The sequence below is a fragment of the Cajanus cajan genome, chromosome 2, assembly GCF_000230855.2.
Source record: "Cajanus cajan strain Asha chromosome 2, NIPB_CcT2T_4, whole genome shotgun sequence".
Lineage (NCBI taxonomy): Eukaryota > Viridiplantae > Streptophyta > Magnoliopsida > Fabales > Fabaceae > Cajanus > Cajanus cajan.
In genome coordinates, this window is record NC_138518.1 from 7,444,378 (window position 1) to 7,460,169 (window position 15,792).

The following is a 15,792-nucleotide window of genomic DNA, read 5'->3' on the forward strand; positions in this document are numbered from 1 at the left end:
CACTTGATGTACAAAATATTTTAGAGTAGGTGAATCAAACCAATGTAGTTTATTCTATAACTCCATGAAGATGTTGATTAATTCAATTCTTGAATCCTTTCTTAAGGTTCCCACAAAAGGTATCAAACCTCTTCTTGCAAAGAGAAACTTTTTCAAAGAGTATTTTCAAAAGTAGTATCACAAATATTTAAGTTCTCTTAGTTCTGAATGTGAAAAATGATATATAAATTTTTTTAACAAAAATAATCGATTATTTACATGAATAATTTCTTATTTTATTCTTTTCATATCTGGAAATAAAAAAATAGTTTAACCAATTATTTTGAGTGACAATTGATTATTCCAAAAATTTATTACTGAAATAATCAATTATTTTGTTGAATAAATTATTATAGCAAAGTTTCTCAAGTTACTGAAAAACAAAGCAAATAATGGATATTACTTAAGTTAATCAATTATTTTAAGTGAAAACTTAATTTTTCAATTATTCATATCAAACCTTTTTTCAAATCATTTTTAAAACTTGTTTTCGTCATTAAACATCATCTAGATAGAGATGTTAGGCTAAGTTACCTAAAAAGCACAAAGCACACAAGTAACAGAACTTAAACACACAACAAGATACAATTTGCACTTTTATTTTTCAAGAGGATTATATTTGTAATCATCAAAACTAAATACACTATGTCTTCATCTTGAGCTTGATCAACATTTACAACATCAAAGAACTAAAAACATAAAAGTATCAGTCAAGTAAACTCTATACAAGCTATATCAAATTAGCATCCACATAACACCATCATCCAAGATGCTACCAAAATGCAAGCTCGCCTTCCAACCTAATCCTAACCTACTTTTATACCAAGTATAATTATTGTAGTTCAACACATGGAAGATAAGGATAAACTTGTGTAACATTAATCAACATATAAACAACTTAAGCACAAGATACAACTTTCAACTCAATCAACATAACAACAAGCTTCACCACTTTAATGACCTTATTCATCATAAACAACGTAACAATTTAACTTGAGAAACTTTATGACCTTATACAAAAAATTTAACTTATGCAACTTTAACAATTTATGTGTCGTCATGCATTTTCACTTTAATAATTTATGTATTGTCATGCATTGATCTCCTAGCTACCACTTAGTGAGCAGTCTAAGTGGTTGATCTTATCAAACCACAACATCAAACTTGTTATCTCTAGGTCAAATATAGAATAACTTTAGGCATAGTTGTGACACCCTTTACCCCGCATACCATAACGCATAGATAACAAAATTTGAAGAACATAATCTTTCATAGTAAACTATCAAAAGTGTTCAGATCACATCCAAGACTTAAACAAATAACAAAATCAGCAAAAATAACAAAGAAATAATGCTAAGGTTTCCAAAATAATAATAACAACATCCTAATTTAATCATATCTATGCCCCGATACATGTCCTATCAGAGCAAAGCCCAATATTGAAGCCTAAGCTTCATCGCCAACATCCTCAACCCCATGCTGATGATCACCTATATAACAATCAAAGGAAAACAACACAAAAGAAAAGGGAGTGAGAAACATCTCACCCTGGCTTACGGTGTAGGAATACACACCGAATAGCCAAACATAAACAAAACATATATATGTACATAGCACAGATAGATAAACAACAATATCACATTCCACTCATCAAAGACATAAAAATCACTTTAACATATAACATTAAAATGCACATGTAATGGACACGAACTACAGATTATCATGCATATGGTGCCAGTAACACATCACATGGTGTATTGCTGCTAGCAACACACGAGAGTAGTCTAGGAGTACATGTCGGGTCACACCCTCTGCGCATTCTCACTAGAAGGACATACTATCAGGGTCTAGTCGGGATAGCTAAGACGCGCAAGATACATCCCATGCACACAATGGGCAAGATTGTGACTTACAAACCGAGTTATCCCCAAGGACTAATTCCTAAGCTTTTACAAAAGGGGCGTTCCTTGGCGGTATATTCCATATCGTACCCTTAAAAACATTTATGCAAATGATGCATGTAAATCAAGACTCTATGCATTCTCATATCACATTATCATGTATTATTATCATATAACATTATCATGTCTCATTATCACATATCCTCATATCTCATGTCTCATATTCACTTTTCACATTATCTCATCATATTCACATAGTCTCCACATAGCACTTTAATTCATATCAAAACTTGTCTATTTACTAAATTAAACACATATTCATACATCTTATCCAACAAGGAACACAACAGAATAATCAGAAAGCAAAATAGAAAACATTCATATTTTGCCTGTTTCTCATAGAGTTCTCTCAGAAACTCACAGAGCACTCTAATTCAAACAATAAACATTTAAAACAATACAATTTACTCATATAATTGCCTCTTCAAACAATCTCCTCTTACAATCACCAATGTATTCCCGTAGGGTTTCCCATAGGAACCTGTTCTTACCGGGAATCCGAGGTAGGGATGATCCACTGGGTAAGATCGGTGAGCCTCCTTCACGGGTACGTTGATGCTCCAAGATGGGGGTGGTACCTGCAAAAGAGACTCTGATGCCAAAGTTAGTGTTTGTGGGTGTATGAGTCTCGTATAAGTAATGCACGTACCTTTGTGTGTATTAGGGTTTTGTTGGGCCTTGGGCCCGAGATCAGTTTATGACCTAATTGGATAGCGAGCCGATGTCGCCTAGCGCGTGTCCGAGGTCACTCCGCGCTGTGATGCCGAGCTCGAGCTCGGCATAGCGGTACGGATAGTACACTAGCCTCCCGAGCTCCGAAGACCGTAGGTCGAGGAGTTAAGACCGAGCTTGACAAGGGGTCGTGACTTTTCGCGTACACCTATTTGTCATGACGCCATGTGTCATAATCGTCACCTCGTTACCATAACGCGTGGGCGGCGCGGTGACAAGATTGTATTTTTATTTATTTGATGATGTGGCCTCTTTGGGCCGATGTGGTGTTCTGATGTCCATGTTTCATGGTCGGGCTGAGGAGCTCGGCAATAATGAGCTTACTGCTTGGTTAGGCTGGTAAACCTTTGACCGAGTCAGCAGATTGGTGAGGGACAAGTCGGCAACTCGGTTGGCCAGTACACTTGCCCCCCAACCACCGAGTGATGTAAAAGCAAAGGGGCTTCTGAGGAGTTCCCAAATTTATTGTTTGAAGGTTGAAATTCGACCTTGTTAAGTAGATGTGATCTCAAGGTTCGGACTCGACCTTGGCATATCAAGGTTCGAACTCGACCTTGGTTAAGAAAATGTGATTTCAAGGTTCGGACTCGACCTTGGCATATCAAGGTTCGAACTCGACCTTGGTTAAGAAAATGTGATTTCAAGGTTCAGACTCGACCTTGGCATATCAAGGTTCAGACTCGACCTTGGCATATCAAGGTTCGAACTCGACCTTGGTTAAGAAAATGTGATCTCAAGGTTCGGACTCGACCTTGGCATATCAAGGTTCGAACTCGACCTTGGTTAAGAAAATGTGATCTCAAGGTTCAGACTCGACCTTGGCATATCAAGGTTCGAACTCGACCTTGGTTAAGAAAATGTGATCTCAAGGTTCAGACTCGACCTTGGCATATCAAGGTTCAAACTCGACCTTGGTTAAGAAAATGTGATCTCAAGGTTCGGACTCGACCTTGGCATATCAAGGTTCGAACTCGACCTTGTTAAGTAGATGTGATCTCAAGATTCAGACTCGACCTTGGCATATCAAGGTTCAAACTCGACCTTGGTTAAGAAAATGTGATTTCAAGGTTCGAACTCGACCTTGGCATCAAGGTTCGGATTCGACCTTGGCAACGTAATTTGTATTTGAAGGTTCGAACCCGACTTTAACATCAAGGTTCAAACTCGTCCTTGGCAAGTCGTCATGGTTAATGTGCCAATACCGAAAATGTATGGGAATGGAGTTGCTTTGTTGATTTATTTCTGAGGTGTGCCTCGTTAAAACCTTCCTTAGCCAAAAACTCTTTTCTTTAGTGGGAAAAAAGGCTGAGGAGGAAAAAAGAGTACATCACCTGAATTTACAAGTTAAGAGAAATAAAATTTGAGGTGGGTCAAATTTCAAGTTCCAAATTTTCCTTTGGAGGGGTTTGTTCTTGCTTCTCCCCATAATCGCCAAACAAGGTCGCCAACTTTAAATGTTCGTGGCCTGACCTTGGTCTTGCTTTCCTTGTGGTTTGTCGCGAATTGCCTTGCGGAACTCGGCATGCTCCTCCATCTGGATGTACCCAGCAGCGCGAGCTCGGAGCTCGTCCATGTCGAGAGGAGGTCGTCGGCAAAGGCTATCGATGAAAGGTCCTGGCTTCAACGCCATGAGCATGGAGTGCAGTGCGACCTCGGGATTCAGATTTTGGATCTTTACCGAGATGGCAGCGAATCGTTCCATGAACGTCCGGAGTGGCTCGTCGTCACTCTGTCTGAGACTGGCTAGGGCAGCTGATGTTATGTGATGAGGTCGGCTCGTCACATACTGTGTTGTGAATCGTCTGACCAGGGTGCCGAAGCTGTCAATTGACTCGGCAGGTAGCTGGGTGTACCAGTTGAGCGCGGCCCCTTTGAGCGAGGTCGGAAAAACCATACACAGGATAGCATCCTCATTAGTGTAAAGATTTACCTGTGTGGTATACAGATCAATGTGCTCGTCCGGATCCGTGGTGTCGTCGTAACGGTCGATGTGGAGAGGCTTCCACCCGAAAGGGAGAGGTGTTTCCATGATGCCGTCCACAAAAGGATGACGGCGGAAGGTCGCCTGATTTCCCGTGACGTGGGCAGGAGCGTTGCTTACGTCATGTGCCGACCTGTTGGTCGGTATGTGAGACCGATGTGTGGCAGGCCTGGGGGTTGGTGCCCTAGTCGCTGTTGGCGGTTGAGAAACCGAGTGCCCTTCCTCCTCATGCAGGTTACTTTGTTGAGGGGGTTGATCAGAGGGACGCCGAGGGAGTTGAGCGCGAATACGCTCGTTCTCGGCGCGTAGCGCCGCTAGGTCAGCCTCATTAGCGGTACGTGTCGCGGCTAGGTCAGTTTCGTGCTTAGCACGCATACTTTGTAGATCTGCGGCGTGTTGCTACCGCATCTGCTCGACTTGCTCGATCAGTCGTCTCAATGTTGCTTCGTTATCCATGTTAGTGGTGTGATCTAGGTCGTCTGTTGCGCGTCTGCTATGGCTTTTGGTGAAAACCATAAGCGTGGCCGATAAGAGCTGTCTTGATCGGCCCCACGGTGGGCGCCAAATGTTCTTACCGGGAATCCGAGGTACGGATGATCCGCTGGGTAAGATCGGTGAGCCTCCTTCATAGGTACGTTGATGCTCCAAGATGGGTGTGGTACCTACAAAAGAGACTCTAATGCCAAAGTTAGTGTTTGTGGATGTATGAGTCTCGTATAAGTAATGCACGTACCTTTGTGTGTATTAGGGTTTTGTTGGGCCTTGGGCCCGAGATCAGTTTATGACCTAATTGGATAGCGAGCCAATGTCGCCTAGCGCGTGTTCGAGGTCACTCCGCGCTGTGATGCCGAGCTCGAGCTCGGCATAGCGGTACGAATAGTACAGAACCCATAGAGATCTCAAATCATACAATTATTTATATATAAGAAGAGCAATAGATGAAACAGATATAATTGGGAAAAACCCCTCATACATGAGTATACAACAAACATAGGATTGGGGTCAATCTCACTACCCAACATACATTCCCACACCTAGAGCGAGGTTTCTCACTCCCCCCTTACTTGGACAAGTAGAAGATGAAGTTAGAGCAAAATCTGGTTGATCTTTTTGGTCTTCAGAGAGTGTGTCCAGGAACAATGCCAGAGTCTGCTATTTATAGATGTCAAAAGTGGCCAGAATGGCCCATTTCAGATCCGGAACAACCTATTCTGGATCCTTTCATCATGTGTTAAATTTGCATCTGGAACGACCCATTCTTAAATCAAAACGGCCCGTTCTAGAGTTGAGTTTAACTCATAACAGGCATGTTTGGAACGGTCCGTTCTTAAACCAGAATGGTTCGTTCCCAACTAGGGTTATAGGCCTTTTTGGTGGTTTGGAACGTCCCGTTCCCAACTACGATTTATAGGCCTTTTTAGTAGTTTGGAACGACCCATTCCAATTTGGGAACGGCCCGTTCTGGGCTACTAAATCACCCTTAATGGGCTTTGTGCCTTCATAAAATTTGTGAAAATTGGGGTATTACAATGGTGGCCTGTTTAATAATTTAATTTAGTTTCTCATATTTCACCACTTAGGTTAGGAAGGTCTAGTATAATTGTTAAGTATAGCACAACTTGTTTGTGAACTTACCATGATATTGACATGCATCAATCAAGCCCTAAATGGAATTAGTTCGTCGTTTATCCTCTTAGTACTATGCACTCGATTAAGGATTGTGGCATCTGACTCCATCCCTTAATTACTCATTGGTTGCTTATGTCAAGTATCGCTCGGCTTGGCTCCGATACCATTTTCAACATCAAATCCTAAAGGAAATAACTTCTTGATCAGCAAGCAATTTACTCATTGAAGGGTTTCAACTTTGAGCTCGTAGAGTACCATAACTTAAATCCACATTATAACATCTTATTTTTCATAAAATATAATATAAGTATCTTATTAATAATTTTTGGTGTTTTTATTTTTATTAATGAAAGATGATAAATATTTATTTTATTAATTGTTATATTTTTTGATAATTAAATGTGTTGGTTTTAATGATTATTTGTAATTATTTTATATGAATATATTGTGAGGTTTCATAATTAAAAGTTATATTATTTAATTATTTATTATTAATTAATAAAGAAGTGAATTAGTAACTAAGGTTATGTATTTTAACTACAGGAGGGTTAAGGGAAGATTAAATTTTTAAAATGGGAGTTTTGATCAATTGTTACGCATTTTCCTATTTTATGTACACGCTCTTCTTTTTACGCTCAGAGCTCGAAGATCAATAACAAGAAGGAAATCACCCTAAAGTTGATCATCTATCTTTTTCTGTTCAACAAGGTAAAGGGGTTGAGAAACCTCACTCTGAGTTTAGGTTTTTATGTCGGGTAATGGGATTGACCCCAATCCTATGTATGATATATGCTTACGTATGAGGCGTTTCCCCTAATGCTTTTGTTTTACTTTTTTTTCTTCTTACTCATCATTAATGGCATGAATTGTTGGAATGTATGATCAATTGTATGTTTTGGGTAGCAATTGTATGATCTGAGGTTCCTATGGGTTCTTATTAGAAACCCTAAGGGAACTTATTGTGATAATTTGTGAAACTATTAATTGATACGTATAAATTGAGTGATTTGAAATGTTAATTTCATGTTATAGAGTAAATTTATCAATTGTATATGTGTTTATGCCTAAATTGGATGTGGGTAACTTGTAGTCACTAAGGAGACATGATTTCCACGAAAAAAGATCGCATTCTCACTAAATGAGGCGTGCAAGGTCGCTCAGCAAAAAGCTCAAAGGCGCTCAGCTCACTCAGCTAGATGTTGGTCACTTTGCTAGATGTTGGTGGCTCAGCTAGATGTTATTTTCTCAACGAGAGGCTCCATGGAGCTCAACTCGCTCAAAAATCATTAAATGATTGTTTTATCCTTTTGATTTTGATATTACCTTTTTAATAATGATTAGTCAGTTTGTTTGAGAATGCACATAGATATATGAGGTGATATGCACTACTAGAAAAATTAATATTTGTGACGAATTTTGTGACAGAAAAAATAGCATCGCTAATAGTGACGCATTTTGTGAGGGAATTTTAAGTTTTGTGACGGACAAGAATTTATTGACTTTTGTGACGGATTTTGTGACGGAATATATTCCGTCTCTAAAAATCCGTCACAAATTCCATCACTGAATCAAAAAAAAAATATTTGTGACGGATTTTGTGACGGAAAAATTTTCGTCTCTAAAAATCCGTCACAAATTTCATCACTAAATAAAAAAAAATGTTTGTGACGGATTTTGTGACGGAATGAACTTCGTCTCTAAAAAATCCGTCACAAATTTCGTCACTAAAATGAAAAAATTTAGTGACGGATTTTTCCCTCTCAAAATTCCGTCACAAATAGGTTAAAATATTTTGTGAAAAAATTTGTGACAAATTGTTCCCTCTCAAAATATTAAATTTTATTTATGAAACTTTTATATTTAAGAATTATGCATAATTAAAGAAAATATGTTAAATTTTTTTAAAAAAAATAATAAAATTAAAAATATTTTATTTCATTAAAGGACTGAAAAAATTATGAAATTCATTTAATTAAATAAAAAACTGTCAATTTTGAACATAAGAAACTAAGACATTCATTAAAAATATTTTTAAAAAAACTTGTGAAATACAAAAAAAAAAGAATATTAACTTAATTTTGGCTTAATTACATTTTTTATCCCTCAAGTATTGTAATTGTGCAATTTTGATCCCTAAGATTTTAATTGGATAATTTTAGTCCCTAAAAGAATTGTAATTGTGCAATTTTAGTCCTTTAATTTTTAATTGAACAATTTTAGTCCCTCAAAAATCATAATTATGCAATTTGAATCTCTCCCATTAAAAATTTAATAATTTTAAAATTTTAATATATATATATATATATATAATAATTTAAAATTATACAATTATTTGCTTATTTAAGTTAACATATACTATAATTTTTATTAATGTAACAAATGATATATATTTATTATTACTAAATAAATAAAATTTATATATTATTAATAATTTAATATTGCTAATAAATTAATATCAATAATATTTTAAAGTAATTAAAAAGCCCCGTAAAAAAATACGTATATTTTGTTGCCTAAAATAAAAAATTCGTGAAGTTTTTGCATGAGTGATTTCGGAAGCGGAGGCGCCAAACGAAACTTTCCAAGCAAACCCCGCGCGCGCGAACATTCAAATAGCGACTTCGATCTAATTTGGATTCCACAATCTCCTCCTCCTATTCTCGCCATTTTCAGCTCCCTAATCCCTTCAAAATGCAAACGCCAAATCCTAGTTAACGTCGTGTTTGGGATCCAAACCCACAAATGGACGTTTCCGAGTTAGCCAAGAAACTCGCTCTCTCCGACTCCAAACTCGTCGTCCAGAAAGCGGCGGAGCTCCGCCGCCTCTGCGACGTCTAGTTCGATTCCTCCGTCATCGGAGTCGTATGCCTCTTCTTTCTTCCTCTCATTTCCATTCCAATCCGTTTAATTCGTTTGATTCTGTTCTGAACCTCTTTATATGCTTTTCTTAGGGCGAGGTCGCGAAGTCTCTCATATGCTTGGAAATCGCCACCACGAGGCTCGGCGTTATCTTCGACCGATCCTCTGCGGTGAGGCTCAGCGGAATGTCCGAAAGAGCCTACATCAGATCCTACAACTCGCTCCACAACGACCTTGGCGTCAAGTTCGTTTTCGCTTTTCTTTCATTCTTTCAGCTTTTCTTTGTTTTCTTTCTGTTAACGGAGTGTTTGGTATTTCAGGATGAAGATAGATGTGAGGGAATTGGCGATTCAGTTCGGTTGTGTTTGCATTATTCCTCTCGTTCGCGACGGTCTCAAACTGTGAGTTATCCGCCACGTGTTTGATGAAACGCCGTCGTTGTTTCGCGTTTTGCTGAATTTTGTCTGTTGTTTGTGTGCAGATATAAGGATCGGTTTGTCTCGTCGTTGCCGGTCTCTCGCCGTGCAAGCGCTGATTTCACGCGTCCTGTGTTCACCGCCGTTGCTTTTTATTTGTGTGCTAAAAAACACAAGGTCCTGTGTCCGCAGATTTCTGTAAATTGATGGATTTTGGTGGAATTGTGACTGATTTATAGCCTTTATTGTTACGTGAAATGTCCTTTTGCTTTGGTTTAAGTTGTGGTTGTGTTTGTTTTGCAGCTGAAAGTAGACAAACTTAAGTTAATTGAGCTCTGCGATACATCTGAATCTGAGTTTTCTAGTGTAAGTTCTGTTAGTGAATGTTGCGTTTGTAATGGTTTTATTGGATTTATAATGATGATTAGTGTTGGCAATTTTAAAATGGGTTGTGAATGGCTCTGCTGTAGGTTTATGTTACTATGAAGGATTTGTGCCATGATGTTTTTGGGGTGGCAAAGGAAAAGAAGGATCCTAAGGAACTGCAGTCAAATCGAGGTATACATCTTTCTCTATTTGGTTCTTCATTCTTGATCATAATGCTTCCGCGTATAACTTAAAGTGGGCTATTCTATTCATGTATTTAATAGCTATTTTTGCATTGAGCAAATTCCTTTTTGTGTCTTTCCGTCTTTCTGTAGACTTGCTTGATGTTTTGCCAAGTAAAAGGAAAGCTGAAGAAGGTGGTTCATCCGATGATGGTGCAGAGGTACTATTGTCTAGCATATATATTTATATATTTTTTAATCTTACTAGCATTTTTGTTTAATTGGAAAAATATTTTTCGCCCTAAAGATTTCTGTTCCTCAATAAATTCAACGGGCACTGCACAAATATACTGTTAGTTTATTTGTTCTTCTATTTCATTATGTTTCTCTATAGATTATTTTGTAACAATGTCTTTTGTATTGTAATGCTGGGTTTTAGTAGTAAAAAGTCAGAATAACTAAAATTTATTTGATCCATTAGTTTCTCCTTATGCTTCAATGTGGTAACCATTAACTATCATTTCCAAACATAGATGCACGGTCCCATTAAGTCAGGTGTGTCTGATATGGGGGATATGATAGCAGAGTACCCAAATTTCTACTTAGCTATTAAAAAAGCCACCGAAGGTTTGCCTTGACTTTCAGTTTTCACTTTCTGGTTTTCTTAAGACACGAGATTAGCTGGCTCTCCGCAACCTAAATAAGGACTATGTCTGCTCGGCTTTAAGATTATACTGAGATTTATGAGAAGTTGCTTATTGTATGGAGTCCTCTCTATTTTAGCAAAGGGTCAATTTTAGTTGATTCCACCAACTTACAGTAATTTCAATTTGGAAAAAGAACATGGAGGTTATTTCACTTGTAAATCTAATGTGTGTGAGAAGGTCAAGCTTGCTATTGGTGATTGTAGTGGAAAGGTTTGAAATCCTTTATAATATCCTGCTCTGTTATAAACTGTTTGACGAATTTTTTCCCCTGTATTTGAATTTTTGTATGATTTGATTTGGAACATGTTGCCTCTATTAATTGTATGTTTGGTAGATAGGTATAAGGTCATCACTATATAAGCAATCTAGCTTAGTAAAATTAGGTTGCTTCATGTGTATTGTTTGAAGGGGTTTCTTTGCCTAAATGTGTGCCTTGTGGATTTTGATCTCTAAATGATGAAAAGTATCATGGCTATGGATATACTCCAATGAAGCTTTACTGTCATAGTTACACTGATAGAGGTCATTCATTATTTTTCATGTGTTGTCTTGCCGATTAAGCACATCATTAAACTTGGGAACTCCTCTTGATGTCTGTATTGTTCTTTTATTGTCTGGTAATCGATTACATGTATAGGTAATCGATTACCAGACTCTTAAAACAATTGTTTCCTCAAATTTAGTCATCAAACAGTTAGCGAGGGATTCATCTCAGTTAGTGACGGATAAAATCCGTCGCAAATTGTGAGGGATTTAATCCCTCTCAAATAGCGAGGGATTTAATCCCTCTCAAATAGCGAGGGATTTAATCCCTCTCAAATAGCGAGGGATTCTTTCATTCTCAATCCCTCACAAATTGCGAGGGATTTAATCCCTCACAAATTGCGACGGATTTTTATTAATTTCTAAACATTTATTGTTACAAATTAGTGACGGAAATTATATTGTTTGTGACGCCTTAATTCCGTCACTAATTGTGACGGAGAAAATAATCCGTCACTAAATATTTTGTGACGCCAAATTTTGTGACGGAATCATTTCCGTCACAAATTCCGTCACTAACTTATTTGTGACGGATTTTATGAAGTTTAGTGACGGATTTTTTCCCTCTCTAATTTTAATTTTTCTAGTAGTGATGAGAAATATGTGATATGTGAAGTGAGATAATATGTATGTTATTGCATCGAGTCTATTTGACATGCATCATGTGCATAAGAGATTGTTTTTTAAAGGTCAGGATATGGAATACACTGTTAAGGAAGGTCCCATATGTAAAAGCTTGGGAACCAACCTTGAGGATAGCTCAATTTGGAAGTCCCAATCCTACCACTACAAGAAAAACGTAATTTTCTGATGGACATAATCCGTCGGTAAAAAGGAATATCCGTCAGAAATTCTATCTTTCCGATAGATGCAAATCCGTCGAAAAAAAGGGCGTAAAAAAATTGTCGAAAACAATTTAATTCGTCAAAAATTTTCGACGGATGATTCTGTGGAAAACAATTTAATCCGTCAAAAATTATCCCTCATACTTGACCTCTTAAGGGCTCTATTCCACGATACTTCATTTTTCAGCGTGCTTTGTCCTTACTCGCACTCTTTTTGGAAAACTTTCTAGAATGTTACTCATCCCTAAATTACTCCAAGTCAAACACGCTTAATTGTGGAGTTCTAACGAGATAAGTTACTAAAAAGTAAATGCATCTTATTAGTATAAGTAGTACAAATTAATTTCTTTAAGTCATCCTCAACTATACAATTTCATATTTGTACAATCTCTGGATCCTTCTCATTTCGATATATCCGAACTATTATAAAAATATAATAATTATATTATATTTCATTAATCTATATTTGTATATATACTTACTTTTATAATTAACAATCTACTTATTTCTATTTAAAATTAATATTATGATAAAATTTAAATTATTTATTATAAATTTAAATTTTAAATAATAATTTATATATTTTAAAATATTATTTTATAATTTATAATGATACTATAATTTATAAATTATAAATATTTATTTATTACATATTTATAAATTATATTTTAAATAAATTATTAATTAACTTAATATATTTATTTATCTTAAAGCTAAGATATAAAATTGAAAAAATGTATTTATCCTTGTTTTATTTTCTAATTATTAACCATTAATAAAATAATAATTTAAAATCTTATCTAAAAATATCATAATATTTTCATATCAAATTTAAAACCAGATATTAGTTATACAAAAATATTCAGATCATATAGTAAATTGTCAATAAGATTCTAGTTAAATAATTTAAAATAATTAAGTTTTCAATTATATTTTTAGGAAATAATTTATTCTATAGCTAATCAATTCATCGGAAATTATTATATTTTTGACAAATATAAATTCGTCAAAAATATTTTGTTGATAATATAACTTTTCCTACAAATTTTTTATTCGTCGATAAAATCCGTCTGAAATATAAATTTTTTGACAGATTGGTATCCGTAAAAAATTATCTGTCGGTAAAATCCGTCAAAAATATAAATTTTTCAACAAATTTGTATTCGTTGGTAATATAACTTTTCGTACAAATTTTTTCCATCGGAAATATAAATTTTTTGACAGATTTGTATCTATCGGTAAAATTCGTCAAAAATATAAATTTTCTAATAGGTTTGTAATCGTTGAAAATTATTCATTGATAATAAAACTTTTCCTACGAATTTTTTCTCGTCAGTAAAATCTGTTAGAAATATAAATTTTCTAACAAATTTGTATCCGTCGATAATTTGCATTTTTCTTGTAGTGTACCTTCGTGAGCATGAAATGTATCTTGTGTGGCTTAACTATCTTGACCAGACACTAATAGTGTGTCCTAATGAGAGTGCGTAGAGGGTGTAATCCGACATGTATTCCTAAACTACTCTACATCTGACGCTAGTGACAATGTAATGTTTTACTAGTACCACATGCATGATATCATACCTCTTAATTTTATTAAAATTTAAAAGAAATAAAGAAAGATAATTATATGGGTAGTTGTAGGTAGTTTATTCACAAAATTGAGAGGTTGTTTCTCTGTTTTTTTCTTCTTCTTAGTAATAGAGGATAAAATGGTCACTAAAAAGTATAGATAAAAATGGTTACACATCCTCTATCCCCTTTATAATATGCATAAGTATGATAAATCTTTATATACTAATAGAAAAAAGACACTTCAATATTTTTTTACAATAAAACTAATAAAATAAAAATAAATAGGAAGTTAGTATCATGGGGTGGATAGTTAGTATGATGGAGTGAGTAATTAACTTCTTAACTTCTTGTGTACACATTCATTTCTAAATTATTCTAAGAGATTCGTGGGTGGAAAAAGATTAGAATACAATAGAGAAAGAGATACTTCATGTCTCTTAATTTTATTAAGACTTTTTAAAAAAAATAGAGAAAGAGAATTCAATGGGCATATGTGGGTGTATATTCACAAAATTGAGAGGTTATATATATATATATATATATATATATATATATATATATATATATATATATATATATATATATATATATATATATATATGCAATTGAAGATAAAATTAGAGCTGTCAAAACGGGTCACCCCAGCCCATGTTGGCCAGCTCACCTTGACCCACTTTAAAAGCAAGCCAATCCAACCTGGCCCACTTTTAATTTTCTCAAAAAATATTTGGCCTGGCCCGGCCCACCACGGGTTTGTGGGTTATATGGGCCAGCCCACCAGCCCACCAAAAATAAAAAAAAAATTATCAACAAAATTTTAAATTTTAAATTAATTATAAATTAACATAATAGTCATAAAATTAACATTATTAATAGTCATAAGTCATAACTCATCACACAAAATTAAATACAAATCATGATAAAAGTCCAAAATAAAAATTTTCATTATCCCATCATACAAAATTAACTACAAATCATACTTAAATTTTTATTGCAAAAAAAATTAGTGGGTTGGTGGGCTACCCGGCCCACCACGGGTTCAGCCTAGGATGGCCGGGTCAAAGTGGGTCGAGTTAAGATATACCCACCTACCATAAAACTTTAATTCTTTTTTGCTCGGCCCAGCCCATTTTCAAGGTGGGCCGGGTTGGCCCACGGGCCTTAGCTCACTTTGACCGCTCTAGATAAAATGGTTCACTAAAAAGTAGAGATAAAAAATAGTTATACATTCGCTATCCCTTGTATAATGTCTAAATTTATATAGATGCATAGATGCATACATGTATAGATATATTGACTAATGTAAAAAAATAAAAAATAATAAAAAGAAGAAGAAGAAGAAAGGTATTTCATGTCTCCGTGTAATTTTTAAAAATAAATAGTAAAAATAATTGAAGTTGAATATGTATGGGTGATTAAATATTAGAGGGTGTGAGCAATTTTGAGTAGTTATTTAGAGGGTATAAGAAATTTGAAAAATAAATTTATAAAAAAAGTAAAGAAAAAATTAAAAACTAATAAAAAATAGTATGGGAGAGAAACAATGTTTTGGAAGTCAAGAAGTAAAAATATCAACAAAATATGTGCATAAAAAATTGTATCATCTTTATTAATAGTATAGATATATTGAATAGTAGAAGAAAAAAAATACTTTTTTTTGTACAAGAAAAAGGTACTATGTGCCTCATTATATTTATTTTTGAAAAGTTTTAGGAGAAAATGATTGCATTAAAAAAATATTAAGTTTTAAAAGTAGATCACTATATACAAGAGTGAGTATTTTTCTTTTTATTTACTATGAAGAATGAATAGATTTTAAAATTATAAAATGTGTGGAGAGGTAAAAATAATCAATAAAAATTAAAATTAAAATGTAGTCACTACAACATGTATCTCCTTTATAGTTTATAGTTTGTATAAATATATAAATATAAATAAATCAACTCTTATATATTAA

The 15,792-nt window shown here is 34.8% G+C and overlaps 1 pseudogene across 1 annotated transcript; it reads left to right on the top strand.

The window, feature by feature from the left end:
* The first annotated feature begins 8,910 nt into the window (after positions 1–8,910).
* On the top strand, positions 8,911–11,127 carry LOC145954125 (origin of replication complex subunit 6-like; annotated as a pseudogene). The gene is made up of 8 exons (XR_014431288.1): positions 8,911–9,204; positions 9,294–9,445; positions 9,522–9,602; positions 9,683–9,794; positions 9,921–9,983; positions 10,088–10,175; positions 10,319–10,386; positions 10,699–11,127. The product of XR_014431288.1 is annotated as an origin of replication complex subunit 6-like (transcript).
* Positions 11,128–15,792: the final 4,665 nt, after the last annotated feature.